Here is a 17,606-nt window from a genome sequence, read left to right as displayed (position 1 = left end):
TTTTGTCCAGGTTTTTGGTACAAATCCTGGACAAATTTCCTCTGTGCATCTTTTAGTAGTAACACATGCAAATTTTAACAGCGATAGAAAAACAGCAAAACAGTAAGAAAAACAGCAAAAAAATAAGGAACCACACATGAACAATTTTACGCACAGAACCCACTTTGCATTAAGTCCGCTGGCAAAACTACAAAAGATTACATTCCTTTAACAGTGGACAATTTACATTTTACAGAATATCAAAATAAAATTATCCACTAATACACGTTATTGTGATAAGCCTCGTAACAGCATCCTCAAACCTTCGCCGAGATTACAGACAAAAGATCTCCTCCAGTTCCTTACCAGAGGGTAGCGTTCCCAGAACTGATGCAACGTTCCCTCTTTGTACTGCTATACTGATGCGTTGCAGTAGAAAAGAGATTGCTCTAGCGTCTCCTGACGATAAATAAATGCGGTGTCCAACTTCTTTTATAAAGTTAAGGCCTTCAGGACCCCATGAACCACCCGATTCGACTAATTATATTTTCTTACCAAACAAATTGCAATATACTCTGAGAGCTCACAAACTAGATTTCTCTTTATAATATTTCGCAAAGAGTGTTTAGCAATAATTTGTGTGTCAAATACTACATCAGTTCCTAATTTTATATGAATTGCAGTTGTTAAAAGTAGATTTCTTTAATAATACAAATATTAACTTTTTGAGCTATAACTTGCTCTTCCATTCACTTGTAGATAATCTAAAGTACCACGTACTGCTAAAACTTATCTCCGTCCAATTGCTCTTGTTAGAATGAATATATATATATATATATATATATATATATATATATATATATATATATATATATATATGTGTGTGTGTGGGTGTGTGTGGGTGGGTGTGTGGGTGGGTGTGGGTGTGGGTGTGTGTGTAAAAGAAACTACAGCCACTTCAGTATACTGTATAAGATATCGTTAATTACATTATTCTACATTACATTAAATTTGCTACTTAGGTGTTACAACTGAAAACAAGTGCATCGTCATAATATATTAATAAATATAAAATGACAATCCGCTGCAATTGTATATCTACTGCTACCGTGGCACGTAGCCGCAGTATAAAACATCACATTTTAAATAATATGAAAGTAACGAATAATAAAACTTGTGCAAAACCATACTGCCCATGAGATTAACCAAACAACGAAATGTAAATACTTAAATAAGAGAATCCTGATTATGTATCTCGGTAGTACATATATGTAAGCATATATGCGTCTATGAGATATAGTCTGTTTATAAGATTACATATTAACTTGACAAAACATTCCATGAATTTACTAACTATTATTTAGGACATGCTTATCTGTATTCGTAAATGAATTGTCAGAATTTTTTTTTCACTACTTATGATATCAAAATCGTATTTATTAAGTACTAGCTTCAGGAATTCACAGAAATCCCTTACATTTACTTTAATTAAACAATCTTCAAACAATTTAATTAATAGTATACTTTCTGTTGTTCTCATTCTCCAATCGTTCGATAAGCGTTTCGAAGATTCCGCGATAAAAATCTCCTGTCTGTGGCTCAAAGAAATTATCCAAACAAGTCTTCAACAATTGTTCAAACAACAACATTAATGAAAGCTACAAAAGTCAAACACGTTCGAAGGCAATTCAAGAGAACCGAAATTTAACGGTATGAAGTCCGAAAGGTAGGAGGATGCAATTTCCGTTTGGTCCTTGATACGCGGTTTTGGTCATATTAGACATACTTGGTCATATTAGACATACTGGATCGAGTGTTCTCGAGTTGCGTCAGAACGCCATTTCGTCTTTTCTAATCCGTATCTCATTTTCCATTTCTTTTCTGATCTGCTGAATTGTTTCTTTTAGTCTATGATGATGCTGAATGAAGACTCCGCACATAATGTTAGGTTACTCTCAAGTAATTCATCATGAATTACGTCTTAGTTGTACTATGCAATTTTTATCGTGTTGGGGGAATATATGCTAGTACTACTCGCGTAGTTGGTTGCTTGTCTGGGCTGAACCATTCTATTTCTCGCTTCGTAAGGACGAGATGCTGGACAACAATCACTTAGCAAGAAAGATTCGCCATACTATTTTTAAATGAAGAAAATCCGCTGTGGTAATTCTCTCGTCGTTTAACGTGAAATTTTGTGAAGAAATTGATTCAAACGTCCTTTAATTAACTGAATTGGTCGACAAGTGTGCGATTGAAAGAAATTAAACGACAAATGATACTTCTTAGCACTTTTTCTTCTCCATATTCAGCACAAATATCATTGAAAGCTTAGGAGGCTTTAAAATACCGACTAAAAAAAGAATTTGCGAAAATGGTCCGTTTCTCCACTTGAATACTCGACATTTTAATGATCAGAAAAGATAAACAAAAATCAGTATAATTAAAAATTTGAGATCATGCAAACCTGTAAACCAAATCATCCCTTGTACAATAGCATATAACATTTTGCATTTGATAATGTGCTTTATTTCCGGGCATTTCTAAATTTAAAAAAGTGGTAAAGAATTATTTCTCAACTTCTTTCGAAAAAGTACCGACAAACAGAAATAAACTACTATTTTCTAGAAAATGAATGCTGTATTGACATATTTTAGTTTTACTTATTTCTGTTTTATTTTCCAGATAAGTGCTGTAACTGGTGAGTATAAAATTCTTAATGGCAGTAGTTGCATATATTGGCCTCTAGACTAGTAAGTTCCAACTGGTTATATTTGACTTAGAAATGAAACGAAGAGAAACACAGATTGATGAAAGTAGAGTCGGAACTAACATTGATATTATAATGGCATATTACTTACACTCTTTGATGTATAACAAGCATATCTACAAAATCATTGACTATGCTATTTATTTTCTTGTTTCCTTGTAACACTTCTGTTTTATTGACGTCAGGCTATCTAGTACTTCAATTTCTCACTGACTACCAATTAAGTAAACTATGACTTCAGAATGTGTCAATTTACAAATATATGCTCCAATATAGCAAAAAAAATTGTAAATTGTAAATTAACTATGAAACATCAATGTAAATATATCCTGACAATTACAGTGAACAAAAACTGTGGTTTGGTAGTTTTGTTTGTGCCTGTACTCTTCGAGTAATTAGTTAAATAATATAACATTAATAGTAATAGAATATTATGGTCGGTACCATATCTGTATGGGTTATTGCATACAACTCCTGAGAAAATTTTCAAGTTAAAATTTTGATTAATATGTTCCAAACTTTGAACATCAGTGCTAACTTGATCAGTTCAAACTTTGAAGCTAGTGTTTCGTTTAACACTAATTTATCGATTCCAAATACTGACATGCACATCAACATTAGAGACAAGTTTATTACACTCCATAAAAATCCCATTGATAAAATATAAGATGAAATATTATGCAGAGAAACTAGAAATATCTGACAATAAAATAGGAAGTAGCTTATTATGTTTTTACTTGTTATACAAACTACTTTGGTCACTGAAAATATTTTAAATTATAAGCAACTTAAATTTAAAAGTGACTAGTGTGACATAACTTCTCAAATACAGTAAATAATCATAAAACAATTTAATCTTAAACTACGCATGTGTACCTATATTATACAATTAAAACTTAGGTAAAAATCATCTTTACATGCAAGCATGAAATCAGAAAAATAATAAGAATAAGAATGGTCTCTGAATCTAATCCATCTTCTTATTCTTTCTAAATTTTCAATAAAGTTCATAGAACTCTCCACGAATATATAATATAGTAACCTGATTTAGAACTCATCCCTTACACTAGTATCCACCCACTTAGTAACATCCTACTTTTGGCAAAATACACTTCAATCACAATAACTAACATAGCTGGATACTGTAATTGAACTGACATATTTTTTAACTAAATCAATACAAATTAGACGTTACCAGTCTTGATTAACAATTTTCAACTGAAACTAGAAATACAAAATCAATCATTCCAAATTTAATCTTATGTATTGGCACAACAAGAAGAGGAAGCGATGTGTTATACATTAAAATCCAAAGAAACAGAATGCTCTAAAAATTTATTGCAGATTGAGACAAACGTAAGTATACACCTGTATACAATACAGGTATACAGGCCCGCAACCAGCCACAAAGGTTTGGGGGGCCATGAGTATGTTAGGAGGACCAAGTCATTAAAAATTCTCTTACACATAGCTAAGTTGTGTGTTTTGTATTAATAATAGCATTTTGTGTTAAGGTCTAGGGGGGACAGGCCCCCCTAGCCCCGGGCCTGCAGGTATGTTGATTCGGTTAATAAATTCTGGTGTTTGTTAAAATAGATAGCAATAATATCAAATGATTGAAAGCTCTTCAGATATGTACCAAAGAATATTGTGTAAGAATGATTACAATTTCAATGTTAAGACAAGTAAAGCTCACTCAAGACAGTTATTTATTAAATGATTTGGGTGATAGAAAGCCACTTATAGGGATAAGCTAACACAACAAACTTGGACAATCAAACACTGAGACATCGACGTCAAATTCACAATATATGATTTTTTTATTTTTTTTAATTTTTTTTTTTTTTTTTTTTTTTTTGGTGGAGGAATAAGATCGAACGACACTAGCGATGCTTCTCATAAATTGACATTGCATTGCGTAGAATAGAAGCCTGCAGTCTTGTAAAGTGATTTTGGAAGTAATATACCTAAAAAGAGAATGCACAACTACTAGCATTAATTCAGACTGATTTGCAGTAACAAGTTTAGTCGTAACAAATGAACGTTAGGATAACCGGATCTTCATTTCCGTCGAACCATAAAGATATCACAATGGAATTGCAGCTTTTTGACGCTGACGTCGTAAAGGACAGACAATGGTGTTTATACATAATTTCTGCAGCAACGCAACGGTCCACACACTGGTGGATGAATAAACGTTAGTGGAAATCAAAGTGAGGAGTCCTTCGTCCCTAAATGATTAGCGAACGAGTATGCAACGTGGGAGATTCTAAAGTATTTCCCTGTGAAAGTTCACATCATTTGGGTATGCTAAAACTCATATAACCTGGTTATTTAAGGGAATGTAAGACTCTAAACTATCCAAGCAAGCTAGTGGAATAATGTGACTAGAATTACGAAAACTATCGTTATATGACAGGGACTGTATGATAGTACAAAAGTTCAGAGTAATATAATGATCATTCTGACTTTTATTGTAAATCAGGTTAGATTCTTTCAGTCAAAGTTGAGGAATTTTAAATACTTAACCTCGAGATTGTACGCAAAGCGTAGAATATTTCATAACTAAGTATGTAGCGTTTCAGACTCGAAATCATTATATACTAAATTAATGTCTTGAAATTCAGGACTGTTTTATATTTACGGCTATCAAACATTACAAACATATTATTATTATTATTATTATTATTATTATTATTATTATTATTATTATTATTATTATTATTATTATTATTATTATTACTGTAGTAGAAATAAATTAATTAACTGTGTTTTGGTTACAACATCGTTGATTTGTGTTATCGTGCTTCCATTAGTGGAAGGAATTCTGGAGACCTTTTTTTCTTTTTTTTTTGTGTTTTTACAACATTTGAACACATGTGGTTCGGTAATATTGTAATACCATTTTTCATGATTCTATTATCTTCAAGTTTAAGAATTTATTTAAGATTAATCTCATAGACCTGGAACTTGAGCAAAACCCATATAACAAATTCCAGTGGGGAAGAGATTACATAATGCGTGCGGGGAGTTGGCATCGACATTGAATTCTTCATTTAACGCATTTGGAAAATATTCCGCATAGTCTGGTTAACTATGTGGCAAGTCGCACGGTCTTGCTATAAACATGTTCATGTTACGATTTTACTATTGAGGCCTCATAGATTTCATTATCATATTCCGCTGTTACTCGCCCGTTTAGTATAGTTCGATCATCACGTTCTTCCTTAATAATATTATTATTAATAGTATAAAGATGAAGAACAAAATAAGCAGAGCTAGCCAATACGCTCAAATGACAGTCCCAAGTCAGTTTACAAGGATAGAATTTTGCCTTGTTAACTGCCTGACGATTTAAATATGCCAAATTCATAATTACGAGGGTAATTCCTCAGTACTTTAAACATTTGAGACACTTAAAAATTTTAATTAGGATTTAGGATTTAGATTTCTGGGCATTCAGCATCTAAAGCCATGGAGCTCGTCACGCTTTGAGGGATGACGTTCCTCGGGGAGCACACTATCCGGGGAAAGGGAAGGAAGAAAGGATTGGGGAAGGAAGGAAGCGGCCTGGGACCTAAGTAAGGTACCACCCCAGTATTTGTCTGCTATGAAAGAGGAAAACCCAGGAAAACCTCATTCAGGGTGGCTGGCCTGAAAAAAGCGTTTTACACTTTCTCGACTCAGTAACCTCACCGGGAATCGCACCAGGGACCGCTCGCACCGAAGGCGAAAGCGTTAGTGACTAGGCTACGCGGAGCCACTTGACAATTTTGAGATGCATATGAGGAGAGTGTTCTTGATTCTTTTCTCCTGGACGGGGTATATGGTTACCTACAAAACGCATTGCAAGTAATTGTATTTAAAACAAGATTTGGTATTTGAATGAAAAACAAGACATTAATATATTATGACCATCCCCTTTCCCTCGAGTTAATTTTCAAGTACAAGAGTATCCTGTACGGCAATCTTTGAGTTGGCAAAAATATTTATTCTTTATATATACTGTTTAAGTTGCTTGTTTATTTTTTTCCTTACAGTCTTAAATAACTTTTTTATATTTAAGCTTTAGTTATAGTTTTTTTTTTTTTTTGTTACCAACAAACGATGTCAAAGCCGTCCCTTTATTTATTGTTCAATTAAACGCTACTAGTTGGTGCTGATAGCAGTCGAAAGCACATCATGTATGTCAGCAAAGATGGCAGCGTATAAGATATACTTGTGTGAAAAAAGTGGCTCCTTTCAAATAAGTAGAAACTTATGTTGGAAGTTTCATGCGTGATTTTATTGCTGTCAAGTCCGATTTAAGTGTTTTCACAGCAAAATTTAGTACTCTTGTACAGGTTTCTCCATGATATCGCTCTTTGTAGCGGTAGCTATTGGCGTAGTGAAAACGATGTTTCAACTAAAATATATACAACAGTCTTATGCTAAAATGGACCGTTCTCATGAAGACCATCCACTTTTCGGACAACCTATGATGGGGACAGTCCTGACCAGAGATGATCATCCTCCCTTCCTTTTCGCCCTCATGAGGGCCACCCTCACCCTCACCTCACCCTCATTTTAGTAGTTGAGGGTAAGGGCGTTGGAGGGTGAGGGCGATAAAGTAATTGAGGGTGAGTGTGAGGGCGTCAATCGAGGGTGTGTGAGGGAGGGTGAGTGTGAGGGATGCGAGGGTGAGGGCGAGGGTAAGGGTTCATAAAATTAATTATCTTGCAATTCTTCATTTCTGGAAAATATGTTAGAAAATGTAATTATTTTTTTTTTTAAGAATTAATCGTCATCACAGAAAATCGTCATATCAATATTACATCAGTTTCATACGCTTTTCATGCACGAAGACAAGATGTTTTTCATAGCTTTATTACTTTTCTATATTTATATATTTATATATTTTCACTTTATAGAAATAATAATTACGAAATATATAAAAAAAATATCTACTGCAAGTTTTTGGCTACCGAAAATTTCAAAGTTTAACGAAAGTAACCCATTAAAAATACTAGAGGTTCTCAGGAAATAATATTGTTTTTCATATATTCGTTCAGAAGAGAAACTAATAAATATTCATATATTCATTCATTCTGAAATTGTAACTAAGGAAAAGTTTTATTTCTTCTTCTAAGTAAGAGAAAAATATATATAAGAAAAGTACAAAGCTGCAAGCCGCAATAAATAACTTGATATTTAATTATCAAATAATTATCATCCTCCTTCATTTTGCCATCATGAGGGCCGCCCTCAACCTCACCTCACCCTCATTTTAGTAATTGAGGGTGAGGGCGTTGGAGGGTGAGGGCGATAAAGTAATGGAGGGTGAGTGTGAGGGAGGGTGAGGGGAGGGCGTCAATGGAGGATGAGTGTGAGGGCGTCAATGGAGGGTAAGTGTGAGGGAGGGTGAGGGGAGGGCGTCAATGGAGGGTGAGTGTGAGGGAGGGTGAGGGGAGGGCGTCAATGGAGGATGAGTGTGAGGGCGTCAATGGAGGGTAAGTGTAAGGGAGGGTGAGGGGAGGGCGTCAATGGAGGGTGAGGGGCGTCAATTGAGGATGTGGGTGAGGGAGGGTTAGAAAAAATGACCATCTCTGGTCCTGACTACTAGCGGACGGCCTTGCCTTTGGTTTAAAGTTTGGATGAGAGAAATATAAAGCACCGATACGAAAAGGGCATTAAGATGAAAACACTTGTAACAATGTTCATGTACTCCCAATTTAGGCAATAGATACATTTCGCACTACTTGCTTCCAATTATTAGGATGGTGTTCGGGGTTCCAGTTTTGATTCCCAGTGGGAGAGTATTTGAATGATTACGGAAGTTTGGACTACGGAAGTCCACGTCTCATATAGCCTCGCTACTGAAAAGGACACGAAAGTCTAATCCCGCCAAAATTTATGACCAATTGCGAAGATTCAAAGCCAGATAAAAAGTGATGTGGATAATCATATAGTTATATGATTCCATCTATTAGATCGGCATTCTACTCTTTAAACAAGAACTGAATTTCATACAGTAAAATGATGTAACAAACGGTTCAGATTAATTTTTGCATTAAACAACATAATTAGTTAGTTATTTTCTTTATCTCTCTGGAAATGGCTAACTTTTGAATGTACTCCTGACTTTTGATTGCAAAGTACACGATAATTTGAAATATTCCTTGATACCGAGACGGTTAATTTTCACTATTTTACATTATTCAAATTGAAGAAAAATCTTACATTCGTTGGTTATTAGATTGTTCGACTACCAAGTGTAAATTGTAACAACTGTCTGATAAATAAAAGAGAAAGAATGCATAAAGAAAAGAACGCAATGAGACATCAGACTAAATCCAGCAGAACTTGTCGCTAAAAGAGCATATGAAAGAAAACGAACTGCATGTAGAAGGGAAACCAGTAAATTGAAAAAGACAAATGATATGACAGAACTAGAAGCGAGAACACAAAGACAGAAATGACGTGAGTCTTGAAAGAGTTGTAGTGAAAGGCAGAAACAAAGTTTGAAAACTGAGATTTCGGCTGTGGGGAATACTCCTCCTGATTCACCAATCGACCACAGGATGTTCCCTCACATGAGTTATCAGACCATCTTTCGAACACTGACAATCGGGTTTCTGCAGCAAGGTCATCATGCAAATCTACTGATGTGCCATTAGCATCAAGTACTCCAATCAGAAAAGCACAAGCTTGCATAAACAATAAGAACATGATAAAAGAGAAAGAAACAGTAAATAAGAAGAGATAAGTCTATGACATTCAGGAAATTCAAGGAATCACAGAAAGCAGATTCAAAAATTTGAAGAAAGTAGTATGAAAGGTGTATTTCAAGATTATATAAAGGTAATTAAGAATGTTTTGTCGCTTTTTCATCCACCACCTTCGAATTCCTAAAACGTTCCTGAAGATTAATCCCCATTAGCATAGAAGACCTGCCAATGTTCTGAAAGGCCATTTATTCCATGTCGGTAGAACTTGGTGGGAGGTGGAGCGGAGAAGGTATCAAGTGCATTTTGCACCTCTACTCGGGATTTGAACTGGCGTCCTCTAAGGTGATTGTCCAAGGAAAGAAACAGGCGATAGTCGGACTGTTCAATGTCCGAGGAGTGCAGCGGATCATACAGTGTTTTCCATTCAAGGCGTAGAATGGTTTTCCGTGTCATCCTAGCCACGTAGGGCTTAGAATTGTCCTCCAACTGGAGGATGCTTTTGCGATTCGGAAATACTGGTTCTAGAGTTTTGAGGTTTTTTTTTTTTTTTTTTTTTTGAACAGGTTTAACTACTGACTACTACACAGTTACATTGATGCTCTGAGCAGCTAGTAGCAGTTTGCGATGCATGATGCTGCGAGCAGTCTACCAAACACACAGGAGGACTTCTTCTGATGCAGTGCTCGTTTTGGCTGTCTGGAACATATTCATGTGATGCTGACCAATGATGACTCGCTGTGGAGCTTCGTACAGGGCTCGCTTCTCATCACATCTCAATATGCTGTCCATAAATGGCTCTTCCTCAGACGAGATAGCAAAAGAAAAAAAACACAAGTGTCTGCACGCGTCGCCTTCTGGTCCGGAGACAAATGATATGGGACCCATCGACCTGACTTGTAGTAATTCATGGAGGTGCTGCCGAATGGTTTCTCCACTTACACTAATTTGTAGTCCCAGTTCCTCGCCGTCTGGTTACTGTTCGCTTCAATTGGTGCCTAAAGACCTTCATTTTGTACATTTGTTGGTCTTCCGGCGCGTGGTGCGTTTTCGACTGTTTCGTCAGCTTCCTTAAACTTGATAAACCACCACTGCACTGTCCGTGTATTCACGACAGCCTCATCAAGGGCCTAGAATATCTTTCGCCCTGTTGCAGCGGCGTTTGACCCGAGTTTGAATTCGTAAAGCATACAAGCCCTTATGACGCTCTGTGGAAGTCTCATTTTCACTCTGTGCATACGCAAGTGCACGGTGTAACTGAACTGTCTGAACCAGGTGTTATGTTGGATATACCCACACCAGGAACTGACATTCGTCTTATCCCCATTCCCGTTCATCTCATGGTGTGGGAGCCAATGAAACACAGACCTCCAGAAAAAGCGACAAAACTTTCTTGGTTACCATTATACCTTAGATGATTAAACTGACAGCACTGTGTTAACTGTAGTATACAGGAAAAAATAAACTTCAATAATATTGCATGGAATCTATATTTTATTTGATAGTTACTATACCCATGTGTTGTGTTCGTCAAAATTATCTTCCTATGTTACGACCTATTTATAAGTAGTCTCGACTGTCCCTTGAAAGCCAAGACCTTCCCTCTTGAACAAATAAATCATAATTTTGTAAAATATGTAAAATCGAGGACATGATATGCTTCAATCATAGTGTTGTCAGTGTTTACCTATATAATATTGACGATATTAAAATCTTTTGAAATTATTTTCTACCACAGAAAAAAAAAATAAACTTTTCAAAGAGTTCTTTTGAGGGAAATGAAGGAATTCATGAGTTAATAAAGCACTTCATTAATTTTATCGTTTCTCGCTACAACTTAAATTCAAAGTTTGGACCTCTCTAACATATTTACATTCGTAATAGTTCAGATCATATACCTAGGTATATATTCATTTTATAAAAATGAAAAAAGACGAGGCACAGTCCTGACATTTTTCTACTATTGTAGTAACTCGAAACCATATCAACTTTGTGGTGGACAAACACCGTGTGCGTGGGTTTTCTCGGGGTTCTCCCGTTTCCTCCCACTTTCTTCATTCCACCGTTTCATTCATTACTCATCATCACCGTCTCCTTTAGCCTAACCGGCATAACCGTGGGACGTAAAACTCAAAGATTTCATTTCATTTTTTTTCGAGACCATATCAGTGTTAACAGTAAGACAGTTTCGTTGCTACTTCACAAAAAAATTGAGGACATATGGTCCTATCTTAAAAACATACTCGCCTTATATCCACATAAAGTTCAAAAAACGAGTTTTAATGAAGCTAAAATTTAACAATAGGTCAAAAGAGAGGAATTACCCAAGATATTATGCACATTGATTTTATTCATCAAACATACCTTCTAATGCCCGTAATGCTTATTGAGCTCAAGAATAATTTTGGTTATGCATCCAAGTAGTTCATATAATTTCTAAATTATATTTAAGCCATGCTCATTTGTCAGATTCTACTCTTTATAGCTGTGACAGCTGAATATCGTTAATACAGGTAATACGTCTACAATAGATTTGAATTTATACTTAGTAAATCTTTATATTTGAGCATTTGTTTCCTCTGATTCCCAACATAAATGCGTGAATATAACTTTTAAATGTAGTAAGGGGAGTAGCACTCAACAAAGAGTAATTTAAAAATAACATTTTTAATATTTTTTCTCGCCATGTAGTTTGTTTATCTTGAAAGGACTTCAAGGACAAGGAAAGGAATTCAATGATAGGTCTAAAACAGCTGACAGAAAACCGACCATATTAATCTTAAGCGACAGTCAGGGAAAAAACTGTGCATCTACACTCCAAAACCTCAGTAACAATATATCGGTAAGTTCCATTGTAAAGCCAAATGCCAAACTTGAACAAGTGTGTGAAGATATAAACAAACTATCTGCAAATTTAACCGATGATGATTTCGTCGTTCTCCTTGCTGGTACAAATAATTTTCCACAATCCCCCACAAATAATCTCCCACAAACAGAAACACTATGTGCCCTCGAATCTACTTTAGCATGTCTGAATAAGAAAAAAATAAACTCGGTTGTGGTCACCGTTCCCTATAGATACGATTTTCCGCATCGTCCAAATGGAACCTTGAATAGGCAAATTTTTGAATTCAATAAAAATGCTGAATGCATAGGTAAAAATTTCAAAAATGTGGAATTTATAAACACCAGTCGTATTCCAAGGTATCATTTTACACACCATGGATTACATTTAAATAACGCAGGTAAAAATGTACTTTGTCGCATGATACTACATACTGTACAATCAAAGAGGCTTCAAAAAAACTGAATGGTATCGAAATTGAAATTCAGGAATGCAATATTTTTACTCTAGCTGGCGGCAAAAATAAAAGTCATTATTTCAATACGAAATTGGCCTCTACAATTGATACTATGATTGCGGACAAGGGTATTAATAACCTCACCGGCACTCAAGAAAGGTCAAAAAATCCAAAAACTATTATTCGCGTTGCTAATCCTGAATTCCAATTTCCTAAACAAAAGAATAATAATACTGTCACTCCTTCATATGAGACTCATGTTTCCTCTATAGCACATTATAATGATTCCGATCATTCTTTTATGGCGAAACAAAAGTCCAATAGTGTCTTAACCTCTACTCAACATAGTCAACTAGAGATTTTTCATCAAAATGTACAAGGGCTTAGCTCAACAAAGAAAATTATGCTGGAAATTTTATTTAAAAATATGCAGGAACCTAGTCTAATTTGCTTAACAGAACATTGGAGAAAACAAAATGAACTTGGTATTATTAATATTCCTAATTATAACCTATCTGCAAGTTACTGTAGAACAAATATGAAACAGGGAGGATCTTGTATATTTTCACGATCAGATGTATTAATTAAAAAGGTAACGAAATTTGAAAACCTAAACATAGATAAACATTTTGAGGCATCCATTGTTGAATTATTATCTTATAAGGTAGTAGTTATATGTATATATAGAACCCCAGAGAGTGATGTAAATATTTTTATCAGAAATTTAGAAAATATTCTTTCATATTATGAAACAAAGACGAAGGATGTAGTTGTAGTGGGTGATATAAATATTGATTTTTTAGACCAAAATTCTATTGATGGTCAATTGAAAATATTACTACTTAGCCATAATCTAGAAGCAATAGTTAATGAACCAACGCGAATAACGGAAAATTCACAAACTGCCATCGATCAGGTGATTATAAACAAAAGGAAATTCTATTGCTTCGTTAATGTTTTCAATAGCGGGTTTTCTGATCATCGGGCACAAATAGCCACTGTGAACTCTTACAATGCAAATGTGTTAGTTAATCCACAAAACAAAAAAACTGGCTGTTCAAAAATAATAAAAATGAGAAAAAGAAATTTCAGTGAAGACAATATTTTACAATTTAATAAGTATCTTGAATCCGAGGACTGGTCAAGTGTAATGTCAAAATCATCTTATTCGGTGAACGATAAGTTTAGTATATTTTTCAGTAAATTTAAGCTGATATTTGATCAGTGTTTCCCATACGCAACGTTTACAATCAAGAACAATAAACAAAAGAAATGGGTGACGCAAGGTATAATAGTGAGTAGTAAAAAGATGAAGTCACTAAATCATCTTAGCAAAACTACTAAGGATAATAGTATTAAGATTTACTGTAAAAATTATAAAAACATATATAAAAAGGTAATAAAACAAGCCAAAAAGTCCTATTATAATAATATAATTTCTAATGCAGAAAACAAGACCAAAATGGCCTGGAAAATAATTAAAGAAGAAACAAATCATAAACCACAACATGTTCAAAATACTGAAATAAAACTCGCGAACGGCAAAAAGTGTAAAGACCCTCATGTTATTGTTGAGCTTTTCAACTCTTACTTCAGCAACATAGCTACTAACCTACTTAAATCGCAAACACCATCGAATGATATTAAGAATAACCCTAATCGAATTAATCAAATAAGTAGTTCTTTATTTATAATTCCAACAAATCCTTCGGAAATAATATCAGTAGTAAGGAATTTTAAATACGGATCATCAAGGGGTCCAGATGACATCCCGGAATTTATAATCAAAAGATGTATCCACGCAATTGCACAGCCTCTGTCTCACATAATTAATGACTCATTCTCACAAGGTATATTCCCAGACAGCCTGAAATGGGCCCTTATAAAACCATTACACAAAAAGGGCGACAAAAAGAAATGCGAAAATTACAGACCAATAGCTCTCTCCTCTAAATTTTCGAAAATTATAGAATCCATAATGAAAAATAGATTAATTACGCATTTGGAACGTAACAATGTTTTATCTGACTCGCAACATGGTTTTCTTAAAAATAGATCCACATCTACAGCTGCCCTTCATTTCTTGCAAGAAGTAGTAGACTCAATAGAAAGTAAATCATACCCACTATCTATATTTTGTGACTTAAGTAAAGCTTTCGACTGTGTCAACCATTCGTTACTCTTAAGTAAATTAAATGCATATGGAATAAGGGGTGTTGCTAACCAATGGTTTCAAACTTACCTTACAAATAGACAACAATTTGTAGAGATAAATTTCATTAATGAAGACAACTTGTATATCGAAACTCACAGATCAACACCTTCTATGGTTAACATAGGAGTTCCTCAAGGATCAGTCTTAGGACCAATATTATTTCTTTTATATGTTAATGATCTACCACTTTATATCACTCATGGGAAGTTATTTCTGTATGCAGATGACACAAATATACTTGTAAAAGGAAGTAATTTAACTGAGCTGCAAAATAATGTAAATATAACAGCAAGAGAGCTCGAAACTTGGTTACACCACAACAACTTAATTATTAACACCGAAAAAACCAAATGTTTATATTTTTTCCCAACTAATTCATCACCAATTAAACCTTCGTTTACAATTAATAATAATAATGTGGAATGTGCTTCAAATACTAAATTCTTAGGATTAAACCTAGACGACAAACTTAAATGGAAACATCATATAAACAATTTATGCCAAAATTTATCTTCTATTGTTTATATGGCTTATACACTTTCCTCTGTTCTTAACCTAGACACTTTAATTTCATTATATTATGCGTCATTTTATTCCCGAGTACAGTATGGTATTGCCTTCTGGGGTGTCACTAATGATTTGTTTACAATATTTAGATTACAAAAGAAAATAATCCGTATCATTACACATTCCCATTTTCGTAGTAGTTGTAGAAGTAAATTTCGTGAACTCAGATTGCTTACGATACCGAGTTTGTATATATATGAGGTATTAAAATTAGTGAGAAAAAACATAGATAACTACTTAACGCATGCCGACGTACATGAATATAAAACTAGAAACTGTGATAAATTTGTAATACCGTCACACAGAACAAGTATGTTTGAAAAAACTACATTTTATAGAGGTGCGGTGCTATATAATAAATTACCAAGAGAATTGAAATACATAAAAGATGATATAAAGTTTTTGAGAGAGGTTAAAAATATGCTAATTTGTAAATCTTATTATTCTGTAGATGAGTATATAGGTGAATAATTCTTTATTATTTCTGAAGGCAATAAAACTTAGTACGTAGATATATTTTAACCATTAGATTAAATAACAAATATTTATTTTTTCCTTCTTTTATTGTAAAAAATTTAGTTTTATATCGTATGCTTATAGTTTATTTGTATGTGTTTATTAACTCTGTATTTAACCAATGTATTATTGTGAAATGACATGTTCTATACCATATGTACAAATTTGTGTACTCTGTATGGTCAAATGAACGCAAATAAATCAAATCAAAATCAAATCAAATCAAATCAAAAATACATATCCTGAAAATTTCCGTGAAACATATGAACTTGGAACATTATGTTACAAATCTGCATGTAACTGTTAATATATTGCCAGGGAAAAGGAGTTTTAAAGTATTTGAGACATAAGGTAGGTATATATCGTATTTAATAAGATCAAGGAACAAAGTTTTGTTTCAAATATATTTGTTTCTCGTCAGTTTCAGTTGACTTACAAATACGAGAAGACAAGTTATTGGAGACAGAAATTTTTCTAAAGATGCCTTGCTTAAAATTAAAAGTGAACATTTGTCTCCCTCAGGGACCCCTATACATTTATATAATTCTAAGAAAACTTTACATAAATCTTTAAAACGAAAATAACTTCAATGTGTAACAGATAGATCAACCAATGAATGATTAAAATTATTAGCGTTTTATTCCACAATTTTGTTCGTTTTATTATTTACGTTTTTATGCTACATGTCACCTAGCAGGTGCCACGCATAGATAATACGAGATAATGTCATGCTATCTTTAACAAAGGGACTACCGATTTATTTATATACTCTTTCCTTTTTAATGTAATAAACTATAAATTAGAAATTAAACCTGATATATATAATTACAACGTTATAGTCCATTTAAACGCAAAGTTCTTAACCTATTATAGTTTTATCAACTCCCACCTCCTTTTACACCCAAATCTCTCCAATTTCCCTTTTCCCCTGTAGCTTGTTAACTTATATCTACTCATTATAATAGAGTAATTATCTAATCTTCATATGACTACAGTTACTGGTATTATGAATTTATTTCAGATGCTCAGGCAGTTGGATTGGGCATGGGTGTGGCAGCTGGACGTAAAAAATAAAGAAAGTGATGATCCTCTGAATCCAACTACTAGCACATTTAAGAAGCACATATTTCCAATGTTACATTTATTATCATGCATGCAGAAATAAATTAGATACTACCTGAGAAAAATAAATTATTTTATTTCTCGATTTATAAAGTAATTTTTATTTAATGTTTAACACGTTTTATCACTCTGTGTACGATAATACAAGTTTTGTGTAATAATGATCACTATCCGGAATAACACGGTACTTATTTATGTTATGGGTTAGGTAGATAAATAATATACATAGTTATAGTTTTCGAAGTGATCTAGAGCGAAACATGTTTGTAAAAATTATTGAGAGGAAACACTGTTTTGAACCATTATTCCAAGAGTCCATTGGCGTCTCATTGTCGGCAGACGTTAACAAATGTAAGAATTCATTGGATTTGTAAAATCATTTCTTACCATTTTCTGTATCAGGGAGTTCTCTTGTGTTGACCGGATATAAAGAC

At 33.9% G+C, this 17,606-nt stretch overlaps 1 long non-coding RNA gene across 1 annotated transcript in view; it reads left to right on the top strand.

Moving 5' to 3' along the window:
- LOC145683260 (uncharacterized) overlaps window positions 1–17,226 on the top strand; it is a 29,872-nt gene extending 12,646 nt beyond the window's left edge. The window contains exons 4-5 of the long non-coding RNA XR_014130986.1: window positions 2,662–2,677; window positions 17,072–17,226. This is a non-coding gene — a long non-coding RNA (uncharacterized LOC145683260). The remainder of the gene's footprint in view (window positions 1–2,661; window positions 2,678–17,071) is intronic.
- The last annotated feature ends 380 nt before the right edge of the window (window positions 17,227–17,606 follow it).

This window comes from Thermobia domestica, chromosome 4 (genome assembly GCF_964235325.1).
Source record: "Thermobia domestica chromosome 4, izTheDome1.hap1.1, whole genome shotgun sequence".
Lineage (NCBI taxonomy): Eukaryota > Metazoa > Arthropoda > Insecta > Zygentoma > Lepismatidae > Thermobia > Thermobia domestica.
The sequence above is the reverse complement of the archived record's forward strand: the minus strand, read 5'-3'. Positions and strand labels throughout refer to the sequence as shown.